This window comes from Mus musculus, chromosome 1, assembly GCF_000001635.26.
Source record: "Mus musculus strain C57BL/6J chromosome 1, GRCm38.p6 C57BL/6J".
Taxonomy (NCBI): domain Eukaryota; kingdom Metazoa; phylum Chordata; class Mammalia; order Rodentia; family Muridae; genus Mus; species Mus musculus.
The window spans coordinates 126,899,859-126,916,790 of NC_000067.6; the positions used below are offsets into that span (position 1 = coordinate 126,899,859).

The window sequence follows — 16,932 nt, forward strand, 5'->3', positions numbered from 1 at the left end:
AGATGATTAGGACTAATTCAGAGAATGGTGACTAATCTTTCCTTCATTAAATCAACGTAAGCTTACTATGAATCAAAGAACTGCAGTTAACACAACAGAAAGAGGTTTTCCACCTCAGAATCTGATAAGGATTTTAAGATGCCTTCGTAATTAGTGTTGACAAGATTCTGGAGAAATAGACACATCCAACCTTGGCATTCTTAATTATAATTTATGTGGCCCATAGGGAGGGCCCTTCGGCAGCTTCAACCAAAATGTTAAGCATGCATACATTTTTATCAGCTATTCTGGTTTCAGAAATTTATCCCGTAGCAATGCCCAGACAAATGTGTACAAGTTTATGTGCCTGGAAATTTATGATAGCATTGTTTATACATGTGCAAAACAGACCCACATAAAAGTCTGCCAACAGGTGAGGCGTAGGTGATGCAATGTTGAGTCCTTTTAAAAAGCAGCTTTGTATTGCTGGCACAGTGCATTGTTCAATCAAAACTCCAAGACACAAAGGGATTTATACAGCACCCATCATGTGCATTAATGTCTGCGTACCAGTTAATCCTTATTGTCAGTTTGGCAGGATATAACAACCTAAGAAACTGCTGGGTCTGAGTGAATCTGTGCGGGAGCTTCCAGGGAGGGGAGAACTGGCACTGGATGTGGGCGGCCACTCTGCAGGCTGTAGAACCTTTGGGAGTCCAATGGGAGAACTGGGACAGGCAGGGGACTGTTTGTTTTCCCCTTTGATTTGCTTGCATGCCATCATGATGCAAGCTGCTTCACGGGAATGCAAGAACCATGCTGAAGCCGTGAGCAAGGCAGATGCTTCCATTCTGTCAAGGACAGTGGCGAGAGCAGCAGTTAATACTTGCATACTCCTGTATGCAAATGTGCACGAAGATATCACACATGAAGGGTTACCGCGAACCTTTTCTGCTCTGAGTGCTCCATTTGTTGTCTTATATAACCCCACCTAGACCTAAGTTGTAGGGAACACTGCTATCTATAATTTATCAAGAAAGATCATAGGGTGTAGAGACATCACTACCACAAAATCGTGTGGTTCATAAATGGAAGCATCACTATTGGATTCCAGATCTTTTGCCAAGGCTATGCACTTTCTACTGCCCAGAAGTGTGCGAGTATGTGTGTATGTTCAATCATGCCACTATGTGAATGAGCACACACTTATACATGTACCTATATGTACTTCATTAGGTGTACCCATGCAAATACATGTACATGTGCATGGGTGTATGCATGCATACCATGAGCGTGTGCATATGAATCATATGTGTGTGTATTTTGCACAGTATTCATTTAAGTATAAGCAGGTGTTTGCTGGGCATGTACACATGTGTGTACATGCATATACATATCTGGGTAGATAAAGAGATACATTCAAAATTGATCTGTGTTAAAATTTGAGAAGTGGAATTGGGCTTAGAGGGGGTTGGAAGAAAAGAAGTGCAATAAGGAAGAAGAAGTAAAATAAAAACGGGAAACTTCATTTATCATAATTCTTTAAGTTAACATTTTTATAGTAAGAATTATGACTTGTTAGGGGGCGGGGGGGTGCTAAACCAGAAAAAACACACTCTATGTCATTTTCTCCAAAGAATTATAAGTATCAGTTGATGTTTTAGACAACTGGAGGGGTTGTATGAATTCTAGGCTGTTGGAAACTCTCTGTCACCTCATGCACATCACTCACCTGGTGAAGAGGACAGCCAGGAGAGTCCTTTAGTCTCTAGAAACTTGCAACACTCCAGAGTCCACTATCTGTACTTCAAGCCCAGCTCTGCCATGCGGACTTCTCTGACCTTGGGCTGTGTGGCTTGACCCCACTGGGCTTTGGTTTCCCCACCTACATGAAGGAAGAGATGATTAGTTCTGCCCCATAGGCTACATAGGCCAGAGTTAAGATATCATGCAGTGCCTGAGATCTTGTTAATTGCAGGGAGTATTGGCTATACTGACTGCCATCACCATGATTGACACCTGTGATGATTTAATTGTCAACTTGAGACAACAGGAGAATAGAGTTCCAGTTAGAGATTGGCTACATTGTGTTGGCCTATGAGAATATTTAAAAGGATTCTCTTAATTAAGTTAATTAACACTGGAAGACCTAGTCCACAGTGGGCAGCACCATTCCCAAGACAGAGACTCCTGAATTGTATGAGTGGAGACAGACAAACTAGCAAGGAAGAGAGCATGCCACATTCATTTCTCTCTCATCTTGCTGTGGATGTTATGTAACTAACTTTTTGAAGTCCCTGCCTTGATTTCCTACAACTGTGATCTGTACCCTGGAGCTGTGAGCTGAAATAATTCTTTTTCCCCTGTAAGTTGCTTTTTGTCAAAGAATTCTCACAGCTACAGAAAGGAAACTTCATCAATGTTCCCCTTTTCTGGGAGTTCAGGCTCAGCTTGGCAAGTATATCAGAAATCCCCCAATGCTGATTAGAGGTCATGCCAATCCAGGATGGATGTGAGTGCAGAGTGAGATGTTTGCCACGTAGCTACTGACACATGTAAAAGTCCGAAGGTTTGAACACAGTGATTACTCACCACTGGGCTACATGTATGTGAACCCTTGGAAACCTGCACCCTTCAGTTCTCAGAATCAAAGCTGCTGTTCAGCAATGTCCTTGCACTGGATCTTTGTCTCAGACACTCTGGTTCTTATAGCATAGTACCACAGATAGGGAGATGCAGACAGAAGACCCATTCCCAGTGGTTCTGAAGGCTGAGTTCAAGGTCAAGGTTCTAACAGGTTTGGAGTCTGGAGATGATCCACTTGGTCATTCATAGACAACACGTTTTCACTATGTCTTCAGAGACAGAGAAGGTTAGACGGTTCCCTGAGTAATGACTGTTAATCTTGAATATAAACTTGAGAGGATTTAGAGTCACTATTGAAACACTTCTGGATGTGACTGTGAGGATGTTTCCATAAAGACTGAATGAGATAGAAAAGTTCCACTGTAACTGTGGGCAGCACCATCCCACGGGCTGGGCTCCTGGAATGAATAGAAAGGAGTGAGCTGAGCACCAGTACCCATCTCTCTCTGCTTCCTCACTGTAGATGCTACGTGACCAGCTGCCTCCTGTTCCTGCTGCCATGCCACCCGATCATAGTGTACTCTACTCAAACTGTGAAACAAAATAAACCCTCATTTCTTAAGCTGCCTATATCAGGAATTTTGAAACATAAAAGAATTAATACAGGTACCAATTCCATCCATCACTTAACCTCCTTCCAAAGGCTCCATCTCTTCATACTGCCTTAGTGAAGTCTGAGATTCAGTCTTTCAGCCCATGAATCTGTGCTGTGAGGATATGATACAAGCAGACCATAGGACACAGTGTTAAAAATCTCCCGTACAAACCCTTCTTAGTTCCAAAGTGCTTGATTTAGGGTTCCGAGCACTTTTTTGTTGTTGTTTGTTTGTTTGTTTGTTTGTTTGTTTTTGTTTTTTGTTGGTTGTTGTTGTTGTTGTTGTTGTTGTTGTTTCAAGACAGGGTTTCTCTGTGTAGCCCTGGCTGTCCTGGAATTCACTTTGTAGACCAGGCTGGCCTCCAGTTCAGAAATCCACCTGCCTCTGTCTCCCAAGTGCTGGGATTAAAGGCGTGCTAGGCACCTTATTTTGACTTGTACACAAAGAAGAAAGGGCATGGTGGTGCATTCTTGTGACCCCATCACTTGGGAGGCATGCACAGGAGGATGAGAAAAGCAAACTCATCTTCAGCTAGACTAAGTAGTCCAGGCTACAAGAAACATAAAAAGAAAGAATGGGAGGACAGGGAGGGATGAAGGCCAGTAAGAAAAAATACTAGTCCAAGTTTCACTTGACCCATGATTTTTTAACACATTTTTATGAATGTTTTGTCTTCACGAATGTGTGTGTAAATCACATGGATACCTGGTACCAGTGGAGGTCAGAAGAGGATGTTTGTTCCTGTGGGGATTGGAGCTACAGACATTTGTGAGCCACCATATGGGTGCTGGGAATTGAATCCTAGTACTTGGGAAGAACAGCCCATGCTCTTAACGAACTGCTAAGCCATTTCTCCAACCTCTTGCCCAGTGATTTAAACATGTCATTTCGAAAATGAGTGCATCAAAAAAACACCACAGCTCTCCATGTCCTTTCCAGTCCTCATTGGCTGCAGGTGAAACGCTTACACATTTGTAAAGATGCATAGCTTGTCTCCTCCAAGGTGGTTTTGAAATACAAGGCACAACCAAGTTAATAAAACACACCCAGGGCTATGTTCTATTCTCTCATTAAAGTCTAAAGCATCTTAAACCCACAATTAATTCTTGCTAAATTAAAGTCATGACACAGTCATGGTGAGATTGCCAAGGCATTTGTGCTAACATCTTACATCTTTAACTCGAAATCACCCCCACTGAAAGGTTTAACAGCCATTTATATTTATGAGTGTTCTCTAGATTTATTATTTTTTGTCTACCTCAGTTGTGGGAGCATTAACAGAGCTAGTTTGAGGGAAGAATTCCAACTCTGAGTTCTTTTTCCATGAGTTACTTAAGCCTCCACACAGCAAGCTCTGAATGTGTTAGCAGTGGCTTTTTGCGACTATTGGTTCTAGGAATATAAATAAGAAACCAGCTAACAATGGTAATGCTTTGTTTTGACCAAAGAAAAGTTCTTGATAAATGGCAGGGAATTACGCGCCTTGGACTCTTTAAGTTGTCTTATTTTTTTATTTAAAGGGGGAGAAATAAACCAAAGCAATGCAGCTAAGTGATCATATGACATGTTGAGATCATTCAAGTAGAGGGACAGAAAGAAAATCAGACCTAATTGTCTCATTTCCAAAGTCCTTTCTAGGTGACAAATTCAACTGGCAGAAGGCCCTTGAGGGTCACTGGTGAATCCAGGTCACACATGACATTGGGCACTCAAAGGCAGACATAGCCACCATGCCCTTGAAACCAAGAGAGCACAGGAAGACACAGAGGGAGAGAGAGAGAGAGAGAGAGAGAGAGAGAGAGAGAGAGAGAGAGAGAGAGAGAGAGAGAGAGAACTGAGCAGGGGCCAGAAAGGAAAGTCTACAACAGAGAAAGCTTTGTTAAAATGGAGCATGCACATGGAATTGGGGGTGAATGTCTAGGGTAACTCCTAGGAGTGCCTTTTCTTTATGTCAACTGTCCCAGTCGAGAGCTGTGCCTACAACACTGTGAGTTGAGATGCCTGTTGTGAAGTAGTAGCTTATTGCTTTTTCTACATCTTCTAAGTTGTGTAGCACAAAGTGCTGAGCAACCAGCAGCATCTCTCTTAGCCTTGTACACAAATTCTACAATCTAGTGCCATTACAAAAGAGAGAGAGAGAGAGAGAGAGAGAGAGAAGGAAATTCAAGCAGACACCTTACCTGAATGGCTCATCTCTGCTTTTTGCACTTTTCTTTTTTTTTTTTTTTTTTCTTCCAAATGGCATGTCTCCAAGATGGGGTAACTTGAATACATGATATACCCTGGGATCACAGGGCTAACCTTAGCTCTTCCTGTCCAACTTCCCAACAAGTTTCTCCAGGCTTAAACTACAGCTAAAATGACTCTTAAGCTAGGGTCTGACCTTCTCCTGGTACATGGGAGATTACGTGGGAAAGAAGCAGCCTGTTAAACTGGATTTTTTTTTTTTGTGCCACCTCTATCTACATTGTTATCACCATGATGAAATGGTGACACATACTAAATTAAGAAAATCATTTTGACTGATGTGGTGGTTTGAATGAGAAATGCCCCACATAGGCTCAGATATTTTGCCACGGTCAGGTCTCAGTGTGAAGAAGCTCCTGAGAACGGGGTGGGAGGGAAGGAGCTGTCAGATCAAGTGCTCTCTTTGCCTGAGGATTCTCATCATCCCTCCTGCTCCTCCTTTCTTTGTCCTTCCTCCTTCTTCCCATTCTTTTTCCTTCTTTCAACCAAAGAGTCTGAACCCATCTTTTATTTACTAGAGCTACACCATCAAGGCTTTGACCACTAATAATTCTTTTAGAAATCTTTAAATTTATATAAATTCTATGAATTTTGGATCATTAATCCCAACCCTTGCATTCTTAAAAGAGACTAAACACAGAACAAAAGCATATTTCCTTATAGGTTTTATACAGCCTGTCCTTTATGGGTAGCTGGGCACAGCTCTTGTGGTTTCCTGGTACAGCAGACAGCAGTCTTTAGTAGCTATGCTCATGTAAGAACAGAAAAGTGACAGACTACTAAGGTTAAAATAATTTCTTACAAAGTTTATGCAAATAGAACAGCTAGCTCGCTCTGATATCTCTATAGGCACTCTCATCTCCAATCCTTTAAGTAGCTAGGAGGATGAAGTACTAACCTTTTATATGCTGTATACCATCTTTTAATTCTCTAATCTTTGTTTCCTTATCTCAGCAATTCTATTGCCTCATGTCCAAAATTAACAACCTCTCCATAAAAGTCAGTTCGCTAGTCCATTGTCCTTTTCCATTAAACCATATTTTCTTTATAATACTATTTGTTTCTAGATTGTATACAAGCCTTCCTCCTAATAAGATAAGTCCATCTGTCATTTGCTTGCTTTCTATAGATTCCTCCTTCTTTTCCTATCCATGCCTTTTCTTCTGGAGACCACTTTAACTCTCTATCCTTGATGCCCCCAAGTTCACCTTGGCTAATTAATTCAGCAGCCATTGGGCCACAGGGTCCATGCATCTCCTCTTAATTCCAAGTTTGACCAAGTCTTGCAATGAGCAATTTCTACAAAGGACCATGTAGGCTTTTATGGCTTCTGTGGTTATGTTGTCTAGATCCTTTCCCATGGCCCTAAAGGCTAAATAGAAGATCTGTTCCTTGTCGTCCACAGCCTCATGACCACATCCATTCCTCATTCCCGAGAGCTGCATCTTTTTTTCATTTATTATGGAGTGGTTAGCTCTGAGTAATGGTGGAAGTATATTCCCCAGAAAGAGAGATTGGAAATAAAATAGAAGAGACAGCAAATCAGTTTCAGGCTAACAGCCATCATCGGCACATGTGGGGATCAGTGGCCTGGTGATGCTCCAAGGGCAGGAACTGTGTCACACACATGCATACCCCTTATGCAGCCAATATTTGAACACTTGGTCATGAGCTGATGGCACTGTTTGAGGAAGTTGTAGAACCTTTAGGAGATAACATCTTGCTAGAAGTATGCCACTGGAGGGTTGTGCTTGTATAGTTGATAGCCTGGCTCCTTTTCTGGTTCTCTCTTTCTTCTTCCAGTATGCAAATAAAAATGTGGACAGCCAGCTTCCTGCTCCTGCCTCTGCGCCTTCCCAGCCAATTGCCGTATCTTCCCCCAATAAGAGACTATATATATGCCTCTGGAGCTGAACCAAAATAAATCTTTTTTCTTTAAATACTAACTTGCTGTTGGTCTGGTATTTCACACAGCAACAGAAAAATAATCAATTCAAACTGACTCAAATATTTTATGCCACCAAAACAGGGTGGTGATTATCTATATAACCATTGTTTCTTCAGCTATTGTTATAGTAACATTAAGTCTATCAGAATATGTATGTGACATTGATTGACACAGATACATTTCATGCGAAATGGTTTCTGCTTATACATTACCTCCATCTGCCATTAAAAGAACTTGTTGAGGGGCTAGAGAGATTCTAGCAGTTAAGACTTTCATGTTCTTCTAGAGTTTGGTTCTAGGGGTCCAAATTCAGGTCCTTGTAAATTTGCATAGTAAGCACTTTATCCACTTAGTCATCTCCCCAGCCCAAATACTGCAAAACTTCACAGTCTGTTCATGGAGTAAGAATACAATGAAGGTTCAATTATTATAGCTGAGTGAAATTTTTCTTGACTTTCTTTTTTTTTTGTTGTTTTTTGTTTTTTGTTTTGGTTTTTTCGAGACAGGGTTTCTCTGGGTAGCCCTGGCTGTCCTGGAACTCACTCTGTAGACCAGGCTGGACTCGAACTCAGAAATCCGCCTGCTTCTGCCTCCTGAGTGCTGGGATTAAAGGCCTGTGCCACCACCGCCTGGCTTTTTCTTGACTTTCTTTAGATTCATAACTTCCTCCATTCATCTTCCTTCCTTTCTTATTGTTATGTTGGAAAAAGAAGAAAAAACTCTATCATTTATCTTTTATTGTTTTCCATCCTAGGTTTTTTCAGTTGTACTTAAATGTTATATTTGAACATGATCCTGAATTCTCTGCATTTCCTATAAATTGATGTCTAGAGGCTGGGGCAGACCAGCTTGTGTCCTATGGCATGACAAAGCTGTGTGTTCTTTGATCAAGAGCATCACAATGTCTAGTGTCTGTTTTTCTAAGGTTGGCAGACACATGTTCCATGCACACATCAGAGTTTTTGTAATGATGACATTATAACTTTATCATCTTCAATGAGCTAAATACTATCATAAATATAAATTCCCCAGTGTCTGCTTTTGGTTACCTGTCACATAGCTTATACAGGAGAGACAAGGTACATATTTAATTCCATCTTTCAGTATTTACAATGATTTGGTTCTCTCAATACCCTTCATTGGTGAAGGGTTTTTGTTTTGTTTTTCCAATGTCATTTGGAGTCCATTTATTTAACTATGTTTGATGAGTGTCAATCCACTCCTTTTACTGTCTCTATTTGATAGACAAATTGCTTTGTCTTTCACCAGTGTGACCTGGATCAAATTGGCTCCTTGAGTCCTTCTGATTTAACCTTACTAATTGATGGCAGTCTTTTTAAGACAATGGAGAACATTCATGGATAATAAATTTCATGAAGAGAAGTGACCTTCTCCTCTTCCAGATGGCATAGGTAACAAAATGCTAGGGCATCCACTGAACCCTTTGGGTTCAGAGCTCCTCTAAAGTACTCTCCAGTAACCAAGGACACAGCATCTTCCAGACACAACAGAAACAAGGGGTATCTGAACTCACAGATGATGTCACAGCACACTGCCAGTACACACAAGACCTGCACAGGTTCAAATCAGACAAAATCCCAGCATCAGAAGGGGAGGTGGACACAAATCCCCCACCCCAAGCAAGAAGCTACTTGAAATTGATAACTGCTGGGAAAAGGAAAATCAGTTTTCTCCAGTGGAGTGTAGCTGCATTCATCAGGTCAGCCGCACACCAGAGAATCCTCTGTATCCAGGCCTAAACAAAATGGACTCCATAGGGGGGTTTTTTGGTGAACTTTTGGGGGGTTTGCTGTTGCTACTTGTTTATTTTATTTTTGCTTATTTTTTTCTGTTTTAATTTTTGCTTTGATGATTTTGGTGAAAGAAAGAAAGAATATGAAATTGGATGGGTAGGGATGTGGGAAAGATCTGGGAGAAGTTGGGGGAGGGAAAATATGATCAAAATACATTGTATGAAAAAAGTATCTATTTTTGAATTATAATAAAATTATTGGATTTAATTATATTTAATCAGAATTTAAGAGATTACAAATTAGTTTCACACAAATTGAAAAAGAACAACTCCTCCATTCAAATCAAGAATGTGCCTTAAGGACATGCCCAGAGATTTGTCTCCAGGGTTACTCTATATTCTGTCAAGCTGACAGTCAATATTCATTGTCACAGATAGTAACAACAGGACAAAGGTGTGACCTCAGAAGGGGCTCAGGCCACTACTGATAAGTACCACATATTCATTCATGAACACGTTTGCTAATTGTGGAGAGGAATATGAACCTTAGAAAGTTTGAGGCTAGTTCATACCAATAACCCCAGAGCTCGTGCCTCTAGCTGCATATGTAGCAGAAGATGGTCTAGTCAGCCATCATTGGGAAGAGAGGCCCCTAGGTCTTGCAAACTTTATATGCCCCAGTACAGAGGAATGCCAGGGCCAAGAAGTGGGAGTGGGTGGGGAGGGGAGCAGGGCGGGGGGGGGGGGTATAGGGAACTGTCGGGATAGCATTTGAAATGTAAATAAAGAAAATATATAATAAAAATTTTAAAAACCAATCAATCCATTGATCAATCAAGAAATAATAAATGGGAGACATTGTCAGCTCAAAAGGAAAGAAAGAAAGAAAGAAAGAAAGAAAGAGAGAGAGAGAGAGAGAGAGAGAGAGAGAGAGAGAGAGAGGAAGGAAGGAAGGAAGGAAGGAAGGAAGGAAGGAAGGAAGGAAGGAAGGAAGGAAGGAAGGAAGAAAAGAAAGAAAAAGAAAAGAAAGTTAGTTTGAGGCTGATTTTACTATGACAAGAGCATGAGAAACAAATCGATTTGGAATTTTCTTCCAATAAATGTGACATTAATGTTCTTTCAGCAAGTGAGCAGAAGATGCGATCACAGGACCCAGTTATGTGTTAACTCTCCAATTGCCAAGAGAAGAAAGCTTCCATTGAGAAACAGGCCTATGAACATGACTATAAGTGATCATTGATACAAGACGACCAAGCCCACTGTGGGAGGCATGATAGCTAGACATATGGTCCTGGGCTCTATGCAAAAGCTAGCTGAGTATGTGCCTTTGAGAATCCAGTGAGCAGCATTCTCCATGGTTCTGTTTCAACTTCCTGCCTCAATTTCCTTTAGAGCTGGACTGTGACCAGCAAGTATAAGATGAAATCAATCCTTTCCTCAGAATATTTGGTCACAGCCACAGGAAAGAAACCAGAAAGCTTCACCTCACTTTCCTCTATACAAGATTTCATTCACTCATGCCTACAGTGACCAAAGACTGAAGAACTGCCATGTGCTATGAGCTTAGGGATGCCTAGTGATAAAATAATGCAAGCAAGACTCCTGCCAGCACAGGGCCTCTCCTTGTTGCAGCAATGAGTGAAAATATAAGTGAATAGTGTGATAAGAGGTTCTGATAGAGAAAAGAGAACTGAGCAAAAGGTGGTCACGGTCAGGCTCCCTAAAGTGGCTGAATGACCATGTCAGATAAATCCATCTAGCAATAGAAAATGTGTGTGTGTGTGTGTGTGTGTGTGTGTGTGTGTGTGTGTGTGCGTGCAGTCAGCAATTAGGCTCGGAAGGCTGGTGAACAAGCCCCAGGATCATCCTGCCTCTCTTTAATCAGAGTTGAACTCAAGTGTGTACCTTCATGACTGGCTTTTTAACATAGATTCTCAAACTCAAACTCAGGGCCTCCTGCTTAAGAGGCAAGTGATTTACCCACTGAGCCATCTTTCCAGGCCAGGTTGGCAAACTTTCTATGCAGATGAATAACAAATATAATAGTCTTGGTGGGACACATCATTCTAGTTCATTCAATTCTATGACTGCACTGACAATTGAGCCACAGGCAGCATGTCACCAGATGGGTATAGCTGCAATTCAATAAAATTTTATCTACAAATGCCGGTAGAATTGGCCCGTGGGACACAGATGGCTGACCATTAACTAGAAATCTGTTTCACCGGTGTGACAAGTGGTCCTGGGCAAGCACCATGGCTACCTTTCCAAAACTCTCGAAGCCTCACACTCAAAGCCTTGCAGGGAAAGCTAAGGCCTTTAGCTCCACTGTGCTGCCAGACTGTGCACTCTTCCCAAGTGTGTAATAACTGAAGATTTAAGAGTATGCCCTTAGGAAAAGAAAGGGGATAATTACCACTTGACTCCAGCTCTTTACTGCAGTGGCTGGGGCTCACCCTTGAGGGGAGCCTAGAAGTATCGCCCAACCTGTGAACCCATTTAGCAACACTTTGTCAATGGCCTTCCGGAGCTCATTTTTGTCCACTGGCTCATGGCCCTCTTTCTTCCCTTTGTTCTCTTTCAGTTTGCTTCCCATGGCATTTGTCAAACAAAATCTGCCCCCGTTTGAAACCACCATGGCCAGTTTCTGTCAGTTCACGTTTCTCCAGATGTTCTGTGATTCCCGTTCCTTCTGAGTGCCTCTCAGATCTGCCCAGCTCTGCTGCTAGGCAGGATGGTCTATCGTTCCTCATCGCCCTGCCACTCTAAATGAGTCCCTGGCTGGGGAGCAGTCCCCTCAGCAAGGTCAGCCAGAGAAAGCCATACATGTCATAAACATGCAGAGAGTTATTCAGCAATAACATTCATTGGCGTTTGCTTTAGTTCAGAGGCCAAGGGGATTTGGCAGGGAAAAAATATACAAAAGGCCGTTCTATTGGAGTAAGCCTGACAAAGTCAACTACTAACGAAAACTCGAGCCTGACTTTTTGGCTTCTAGAAGGGGGAGGGGGGGGAAGGCTACTTTTTCTCATCCCGTTCTTTGAGAATGTCAAGATAAGAAAATTGATGTCCTAGGAGGTTGTCCTTCTGTTGGAATCTCATTCTTTTGATCAGATTTTAAGATTGATTTTTATTTTTAATTATGTGTATTTGCATGAGTCTGTGTGCATATCTGTTCATCTGAATGCTGTGCCTGTAAAGTCCAGAAGAAGGTGTTGGCTCCTCTGCAGCTGAAGTTACAGAAGATGCGGAGGCAAACTTAGATGTTCAATGAGAGCAGCAAAGGCTCTTTTCTTCACTGCTGAGCCATCTCTCTAAGACCCTGCTTTTCCAATTATTAAACCACAATGTTAAAGCCAAGGTCAGCGGTGGCCTGACCCAGAAGTAGACAGTTATAGCTGCTGTTGATGGCTCTACCCCAGGACTTCATGACTAGAACTGCTCCACCTACATAGACTGTATGTAGGATCTAGGGTTGAAAGGCTATGGAAGGCTCAGGGGCTGTGTCAACTGCTCATTGACTGGCACACGCTGACAATGTGCTGTGTTCCTGAAGTCTCTATTATATCTGATCACACTTAGAGCCTTGTCTCTCTAACCTTTACTCTTTAACCCTGCATGCTGCTATGGCTAGGACGAGCATTTAGAGTCTTTTTCCTTTTTTTCTGAAAGCATTGACTCCTCATTGCAGAATGAAAGTCCGCCTTCATTTTCCATCAGTCTCTTTGAATTTTTGGCCACCAGCTTGTCCCTGCATGCAGCTATGGATCTAGAAACCAGGGCACCTCACCTGTTTTATTTATCTGAAAGCTTAACAGTAAGTAAGGGTAATGAGAGAGCATCCCAGTGGGCTCTGGCCTCAGCTCTGGCTTCCCATTTGAGATAAATTCTGTGACAGCTTCATCAGAGAGGCCTCATACTGCAGTCAAAGTGCTGAGAGTTAATACGGCAGGACACTCTGTCCAACTGAGACAGCTGTAGCTCCCCCTTGGAGTCTTGGAGAACATCCCACAAAGGAGGCCAGGAACATTATAAGGAAAGGAGAGATGTGCTGCAAGTGTTTATCTTCTGGTCATGAGAACCATCACCTCCACGAACCTACTACTAGTTATGTTTATCTGCACAAGACCTGCCTAAGATTGGGTCCACCAACATTCCATTATTGAGTGAAGGAGTAGCCATGAGAACCCTTCCCTCTTAAGAGGGAATTAGCATCTGCAATTAATGATGCTAAGGGTAGCATTAGCCTCTTCAGAAGTGTAGTCATTAACAAGCTATCCCTATTCCAATGATAATTCCCCACCCATGCTCAGGCAAATAACTCTAACTCAGTGAGCTCTGCACAGAACAAGACATGAAAGGAAGAGGGAACTCACTATGAGAATAGAAGCAGGTGAGAAAGGGGAATGAGAGAGGGTGATGGGTTTTGTGGTGGTTTGAATATTCTTGGCCCATGGGGAGAGGCACTATTAGGAGGTGTGGCCTTGTTAGAGTAGGTGTGGCCTTGGAGGAAGGGTGTCACTGTGGAGGTGGGCTTTAAGGGCTCATATAAATCCTCAAACTATGCTCAGTGTGAGACACAATCAGTCCCAACCTTAACTAAGACAGGCCTGGAAATGATTAAAAATTATTTATAAAAGAATACGAAACTGTTGAAAAAATGAAAACAAAATGAATTACTGAGTTTTAAAATATAAATGAATGAATGAATAAATAAATAAATAAATAAATAATGGAAGTACTGTACTGTTGGCTTTTTATGATGTCTTATTCCAGACCCTCAGAGGGACCTGAAGGTCTTTGGTCCTCCTCCTAAACCTACCATCACTTTGGATTCCGAGGATAGCAGAACCTAATGGGAAGGCCACATAGGTAAGAACTATGGCCATGACTAGGGGGCTGCAGTCCAGGGAAGCTTTGGTTCCCTAAGAACTAGATTTTCCACCAAAACAATAAAGATGTCTATGGGCTCCCTGACAGAACGAGAGCTGAGACAGTGTTCAACAGACCACATATTAGCCAGGACTGTTTCGTGTTCCATATTTCTTATCCCCTGCCCCAATTCTTCTACTATTTAGAGACAAAACTCATGTCAATACTCCTAAAATGACTTTGTGGTTCACTGGACACTTTAGTCAGTTCTTCCTAAAATGCCCATACTGGCTAAATCTCCTTTGCAACAGTTATTTCCAATGACATACTAGGATTTGGGGATGGGGTTTGCTGATAAGCCTGTTAGAGTTGCCACAGCTTGGCTTTTACCTTGAAACTCTGGTCAAAAAATCGCTAAAGGCAAATTCTTAGTTTTCAGCCCAGAACTACAGAGTTAGAACATTCAGGCCAGTAGCACCCAGAGGGGCAGGACCATTAAGTACCAGATGCCTAAATACAGACAGAACACAGATATCAACTCCTGTAGTATTGAGGCATCACTGGATTTGAAGTTACCATCTATATTCCAACAAGCCAGGTTCAGCTACCTGTCCTCAAAAAGACAGTCTTAAAAGTTGAATGAATAATAAAAATCAAACGAAAGAGATTTACTCAATATGGTCACATTAGGAACAGCAATGAAGGGATCCAGGACCCCCTATGTCCCTATTCAGCATCCTGACACGGAGGTAAGGTTTAAATGAAAAGCAAGAGATATTTACAACTAAGCAGTCTGGCAAGGTATGGTATCCATGATCCATCCTCTGTTGTCTCAGCTCCAAGTTTCCCTAGTAAGATCAGTCACTGCTACCAGGTTAGCTGACAAGCTGTAAATCTTTCTCCAGCAGACAAGTTTTCTCAGGACTTCAAACTTTTCCTCCTACAGCAGGAAATTCCAGTTTCTTGGGGCTCACTGTTGCAATATTCTGACAGCCAAAGAGGGGGGATGAGGAGTGTCTTTTTACTGTGTATTCATTCCTTATAGTCAGGGCATTGCAAAGAGACATAAGGAGACAAAGGAAGTCCTCTACAGGAGGATATTCACATGAGTGAGTATCAGGATTTGACAAACAACTCTAGGTCTGGCGGGGCGGGGGGAGGGGGGGAGTGGTGTTCCAGAGTCTTGTGTTCCTGAAGAAGGGGTTGAGCAGAGACACTTGGTTGTAGCAGAAGTAAGGTTGGATTAAGAAGAGGGCAGAAGTAGGCAGACAAGGATACAATTCTAAGGGAGAAACCAAGCTAGAGCAAAGGGGAGCTGTTTTCTTATGTAGTGTAGGCTTTGGGGCTCATTTACACAGTTTAGGTTTTCCCATCTGGCTTATCTGTTGCTATTCTTCTACACTCATCCCCAAGCATCCTTCATCTCAGCATCTTCTCTCTGTATCCTCCATTGGGCTGTGAGCCTTAACAGCATGAGTCATAGGTCAGGTTAGGGCAATCTAGCATGCCTTCGTGCCTGCCTCAGAGGCCAAGCTTAGTTGGCCTCAGCCAGGGGAATTTTCCAGCTTTCTCCTTTGTCAAGCCCCTTTTCTTCATATGCTAATTTTACAGCCTCCCCAAAGGGTTCTCTGAACCTCAGACCACACACCCCCTTCACCTCACTAGGGCAGAAGAGACTTTAAGGGACTAGATTGAAAATCACTATGGTCAGAAGAGAGGCATCAACTGGACACAGAGTAGGCTCCGAGAGAGATGCTGAAGTTGAGTTCCCTTACATTGTTCCAACCTGTAACCAGGTGAGTCCTTGAGTGTTCAGTACCATTGGAAACAAACTGGAGCAGGAAGGGAACGACCTTGGGCATCCTTAGCCTTCTATTCCAATGGAGGAAAACCTCTTGTTCCAATTACAGGAAAGGTTGCAGGTCTATCTAATCTTCTAACATTTCTGACATTGCCATCTACAAAGTTCATGCTCTAGCATTCTTCATCTAGGGCTGAAGAAATGGCTGAGCAGCTAAGGGTCTGTACTGTTCTTACAGAGGAACAAAATTTAGTTTCTAGAAACCATACCTGACTACTCACAAAGGCCTGGAACTGCAGCTGTAGAGGATCCAGTGTCTTCTTCTGGTTTCTTCACGTGTGCACTTATCTACACACACACTTTTTTCCCCATAAAACAAAAGAATCACCATTTCTTCAAGTTACAAAATAGTTTTAAGCACGTTTATGATTTGGGGTTGTGCCCCAATAATATCTCCCCTACAGCTCATACGTGGCCTACAGGCTGTAAATTGCTCTCACTTGACTGATGGGGTTGGCTCACATGAGGGCCAGTGTGCTGTAGCTCCGTCAAGACAGAATTTAGGGATAACTTGAAACTCCCAACATAGACCACACTATGCTCAAAATCAAAGAGATCTGCCTGTCTCTGTCACTCCAGTGGCCTCAGAAATGATGATTACCCATCTTCTCAGTTTGTCTCAAGTCCATGCCAATGAGGAGAGGGTAGCAGTAGTAGAACCACGCAGAGAGCAGAGCAGTGGTCACGTGGCCTGGCAGCCCCTCTACTGCACTGAGTGGTTTCTGTTACTTTCTTAGTGTTCTCTTTTTTGAGAAAGAAAGCGTTTCCTTCTCAGATGTCAATCAGTACAGAAGGAATGCGGGGTGGAGAGTCTCTGTCAGGGGAGCGTGTGAAATCACTGACATCATCCACCCAGACAAAGAGTTCCTCTGGAGTCATTTGCATTGAGACCCTTGTTCATTTGTATTCAGATCCTTGTAAACTGCCCAGGGTTTCGATCTGACTGGTTGGGTTGAAATTATAGCCCTAAAGGGTGGGATAAGAGGGCAGTGGGTGAGAGGCTAAACTCAACAAACAATGTGTCCCAAAG

General features: G+C 42.4%; 1 long non-coding RNA gene across 1 annotated transcript in view; it reads right to left on the bottom strand.

Moving 5' to 3' along the window:
• Positions 1 to 16,629, bottom strand: part of LOC102639337 — a 42,642-nt gene extending 26,013 nt beyond the window's left edge. Inside the window, exons 1-2 of the long non-coding RNA XR_387349.3 lie at positions 16,112 to 16,629; positions 1,712 to 1,864 (exon numbers count right to left, since the gene is read on the bottom strand). This is a non-coding gene — a long non-coding RNA (uncharacterized LOC102639337). The remainder of the gene's footprint in view (positions 1 to 1,711; positions 1,865 to 16,111) is intronic.
• Between the last annotated feature and the right edge of the window lie 303 nt (positions 16,630 to 16,932).